Source organism: Macaca fascicularis, chromosome 6 (genome assembly GCF_037993035.2).
Source record: "Macaca fascicularis isolate 582-1 chromosome 6, T2T-MFA8v1.1".
NCBI lineage: Eukaryota > Metazoa > Chordata > Mammalia > Primates > Cercopithecidae > Macaca > Macaca fascicularis.
This window is the reverse complement of record NC_088380.1, coordinates 7,132,832-7,137,838: the sequence shown is the minus strand read 5'-3', so window position 1 is coordinate 7,137,838 and position 5,007 is coordinate 7,132,832. Positions and strand designations below refer to the sequence as shown.

At 38.6% G+C, this 5,007-nt stretch overlaps 1 long non-coding RNA gene across 1 annotated transcript; it reads right to left on the bottom strand.

Annotated features, from left to right (window-relative positions):
- Positions 1 to 670: 670 nt before the first annotated feature.
- On the bottom strand, positions 671 to 4,710 carry LOC123573919 (uncharacterized). Its single transcript, XR_010587293.2, has 2 exons — positions 3,954 to 4,710; positions 671 to 3,466 (listed from the first exon to the last, which is right to left on the bottom strand). It is a non-coding gene; the product is annotated as an uncharacterized lncRNA (long non-coding RNA).
- Between the last annotated feature and the right edge of the window lie 297 nt (positions 4,711 to 5,007).

The window sequence follows — 5,007 nt, the reverse complement described above, 5'->3', positions numbered from 1 at the left end:
CCTGGCCAACATGGTGAAACCCCGTCTTTACTAAAAATACAAAAATTAGCCGGCCATGGTGGCAGACACCTATAATCCCAGCTACTCAGGAGGCTGAGGCAGGAGAATTGCTTGAACCTTGGAGGCGGAGGCTGCAGTGAACCGAGATTGCATCACTGCATTCCAGCCTAGGTGACAGAGCAAGACTCCATCAAAAAAAGGAAAAGGAGGGGGAGGGGCAGGGGGAGAGGGAGGGGAAATCATGGGAAAAGAAAACAATGGGAAATTTGTAACTTTATATGCTTTATTCAAGAAAAAGGAAGAAAATTACAAATAAAGAACAGAGCAGAATTTCAGTAAATTTTTAAAAAATCTTTAAAAATCAACAAGATCAAAAGTTATGCTTTGAAATGATAAATCTCTAGTAAAATAGAACAATAATAAAATGCAAACTACCTAATAAAAAAGAAAAAATGAACTATAACTACAGATCCTACAAACATTAAGAAGATAGAAGAATATTATGAACAAATTTACTCCATAAAATGTGGCAATCTGAATTACATCAACAAATTCCTCAAATACAATTTACCAATTCTAACAGAAGAATAAATAGAAAATGTGAATAGTCTGGTATACATTAAAGAAATTAAATTATTATATAATTTACAATAATTAATTATTCAGCTTATTCAGTAGATTATTGAATTTATTATTAATATTTCCACAAAAAACGCCCAGGCACAGGTGGATTTTTCATTTCACAGGAACAATTAGTAAGTAATGTATTACACCATTAAAGGACTATAAGGAGAGGAAATACTTCCCAACTTTTATGAATGAATCTCTCTCAGAACATATACTCAAAAATTTTAAAATATTAACATAGTAAGTTCAGTGATATATAAAAAAGATACCATATCATGAAGACATAGGGTTTATTTCAGGACTGGAAGAACAGTTTTGCTTTTAAAGGCAATCAGTCTAATTCATCACATCATCAGAAAAAATACTGGGGAAAAATCATGCCTTTATGTTAATGCAAAACATTAGACAGAATTCAACACTCATTCATGACTTTTTATAAAAACTCAAACTAGCAATATGGACAATATATATGGACATTCTTCGGGGGAAATGGCAAAGATCTATTTCTTGATATCAGTTATTGCGAGGGCTTCCATCTTGAAATAATTCGCTAAGCTATACATTTATTATGAGTGGGATTTTTCTGTGTCTATGATTTATTTTACAATAAAAATGTAAATAAAAAAGGAAGAAGTTGAAGAAGTTAGCAAGATAATCTGAATATCATGAATCCCATTAAGAACTTATTTTTTTCAGACTGTGATGAGTGTCTGCACCTGTGTTCACAACTGGAAATTCATTATGTCCCACATCATCTTTAAATTTAAGTGAAGCAACACTATGCAGTCTACTCTATTAAAATGACTTATTATCTTTAGATGATTCATTTACAGGTTGAGTAAGGGAAAATGTGTTATATCCTTCAATTGCATGGCTAGAATGCTGAACAAATAGGATTCCAATATCATAAATTTATTTTTGACCTATCACAATGCAATTATATATTACCTTTAATGTTCTCACGGGCCTTGCAATTTTTTGATAGGAGAGTTTGCAATTATTTGAAGAGATGCAAAGGATTGAGGGAGGGAAAGGGTATGGAGTGTATTTGGGGTGTGTATGTATAACGTGATTGTGTTTGTTTCTGGGTGATCTGTTATTATGTGAGTGTGTATAATATGCATTTGGTGTGTGTGAGGGATGTCTGTGCATATTTGTGTATATCTGTGTGTTGTGTATGTACTACATACTGTGTGTATTATGTATGTGTGGTGTGTGTGTATTGTGTGGCACATGTGGCATTGTGTTTCATCGTATTGTACTGTGTGTATTATGTGGTGTGTTTGTAGCATGTGTATTCTTTGGTGTATATGTGGTATGTGTCTGTGTTGCACTGTATGTGTGTTATATGAGTATGTGTCTGTGTTGCACTGTGTGTATGTTATATGTGCATGTGTCTGTGTTGTACTGTGTGTGTGTTATATGTGCATGTGTCTGTGTTGCACTGTGTGTGTTATATGTGCATGTGTCTGTGTTGCACTGTGTGTGTGTTATATGTGCATGTGTCTGTGTTGCACTGTGTGTGTGTTATATGTGGTATATGTCTGTGTTGCACTGTATGTGTGTTATGTGTATGTGTCTGTGTTGCACGGTACGTGTGTTATATGTGCACTGTGCAGTAAGTGAAAGATGTTTGTGCATGTATTGTGTGTGTGATATGGTTAGAAGACTACACATTCATTAACAGAGTTATTTTGAAAAACTTGTAATCAATCCAGGAAATGGCTACCCAGAAGGCTGAGTCTAGAAATCCTACCATGAAGGAATAGAAAGAGCAGGGAAAGATAAACTTGAATAGGAGACAATTTAGAAAATGAAAGCAAGATTTCTTTTTAACTGGCTGAAAATGTCCAAAAAGGAACTCATGTAAAGGGACAAGGCTTCTCCGTGTGGATACAGAAGGTAGAATGGAAGCTTGTTATTTGAAATGCAATTAGACATCTAAAAAAAAAAGCAATTTACTCCTTGCTGAGTGGAGAATTTTCAGTCACAGTGGGTAGTATGTAAGTAGAGGTGAAATGCAGAGCTATTGGGGTTGGGTAACCTCAAGATGCTCTCAACTGCGAAAGGGTTAGAAAGAAGAATAAAGAGAGTGCTAGACCATGCCCAGCCTTGCCCATCCCCATGCCCTTGCTGGCAGGTGCTCAACAGAACCATGCTCTTGGGAAGGCACAGTGAGATTATTGGTGGCTGCTCCTTGGATGGTTCCCAATGAACTCAATGCTGAGGGAATCCACTCTAATACCCTCTCCTTGAACTGGAGAGCTATTACTCAGATCAAGATACAGGCAATCTCATAATTAAAACCTAAGTGAAGAGGAAGGATCATAGATCAAGACCATCAGAAGCCAACACCATGGCATACAGCATTGTCCCAATGGGTGGTGATGGAAGTAATAAGAAGTATGGGGAGCAGAAGAAAATTTAGCTCTGCTCTTGCTTCTAACAAGGTTTCCACATATTTCCTGTGTTAAACAAGTAACTCATCTTAGATTATGGAGTCAAGGCCTATCCACTTTTCCGAACACAGCCACAAGCCCGGAGAAACCTAGAAAATAATAGTCATTAGCTTCAACTACAGGCTTTCAAAAATTATCTGTAAACACGCATGCTATTTTTTCAAAAGGCAAGATTTGGCCTGAGCAACAACACAATTGAGAGTCTCTGGCATCTCCTTTGTGTACTATGGAATACACATCCATAATCCATGCAATTTTTAGTAGTGGAATCTATCTTCTGCTTCCATCCCATTTTACACATCACTTCTGGCTCTATCCCATTCATCTTCTAGGACCTGAGGACTGGGGATGAGACTTGGCAATGCCACAGTTGCTCCTGCCTGGTACAAATTAATTTTTAGGTAATTCAATAGTGGCCAAGCATATCTTTACAACCATCCAGCTCAAGTCAGTGTGAATGCAGTGATCATGCATTCTTCAAATTGCATCAAAAACAAGCAGGTATCTTGTAGGTCCATTTCCTGTACAATATTCCTAAATGTTCAAATCTGCATTTTAAAGGTCTGATGAAACAAATTCAAGTTAATATTACTTGCTAAAAATTAGAAATGAGCACAACAATTTCCTAGCAGCTTTAAAATACCCCCAAACTGGAAACAATCCAAATGTGTATCAATGAAGAGAAAGGATAAATCTCCTGTGCAATGGAGTATGACACAGTATCTAGGTCAGTTTAGGCTGCTATAACAGAATATCATAGACCAGGCAGATTATAGAACAAATATTTATTTCTCACTGTCAGTTCTGGAGGCTGGGAAGTCCAAGATCAAGGTGCCAGCAGATTCGTGTATGAGGAGGGCTTCTCACCTGGTTTGGAGGTGGCCATCTTCTTGTATCCTCACATGGCAGAGAGAGAGAGAGCTCTACTCTCTTCATCACCTTGTGAGTGCACTAATCCCATTCATAAAGGCTCCATTCTCATGACCTCCTGATACTATCACATAAGGATTTAGGCTTCAAGACATGAATTTGAGAGGAACACAAATATTCAGTCCATCAGTCCATAGCACACAGCACACACATAGCACACATTTTCATGAAAAAGAATGAACTCCTGATGGCTGCAACAACACGAATTAGTTTCAGTGGCATAGCTAAGCGAAGGAAGCCACACAGAAAAGAGCAGATGCTGTGTGATGCCATGTATGTAAAGTTCAAAACCAAGCAAAGCCAATCTATAGTGAGAAGGTATATTGGTCCACTCTCAGGCTGCTATAAGGACATCCCCAAGACTGGGTAATTTATAAAGGAAAGAGTTTTAATTGACTCACAGGTCTACAGGGCTGAAGAGGCTTCAGGAAACTTACAATCATGGTGGAAGGAGAAGCAAACACATCCTTCTTCACATGGCGACAGCAAGGAGAAGTGCCAAGCAAAAGAAGGAAAAGCTTCGTACAAAACCATCAGATGAGCCGGGTGCAGTGGCTCACACCTGTAATCCCAGCACTTTGGGAAGCCGAAGTGGGCGGATCACTTGAGGTCAAGAGTTCGAGACAAGCCTGGCCAACATGGTGAAGCCCCACCTCTACTAAAAGTACAAAAATTAGCCGGGTGTCATGACACACACCTGTAGTCCCAGCTACTCGAGAGGCTGAGGCATGACAATCGCTTGAACCTGGGAGGCAGAGGTTGCAGTGAGCTGAGATCATGCCACTGCACTCCAGCCTGGGTGACAGAGAGAGACTCCATCTCAAAAAAAAAAAAAAGAAAATCATCAGATCTCGTGAGAACTTACTCATTATCACAAGAATAGCATGGGGGAACCACCCCCCATAATTCAATTACCTCCCACCAGGTCCCTCCCATGACATGTGAGGATTACAGGAAGTATAAGACGAGATTTGGGTAGGGACACAACCAA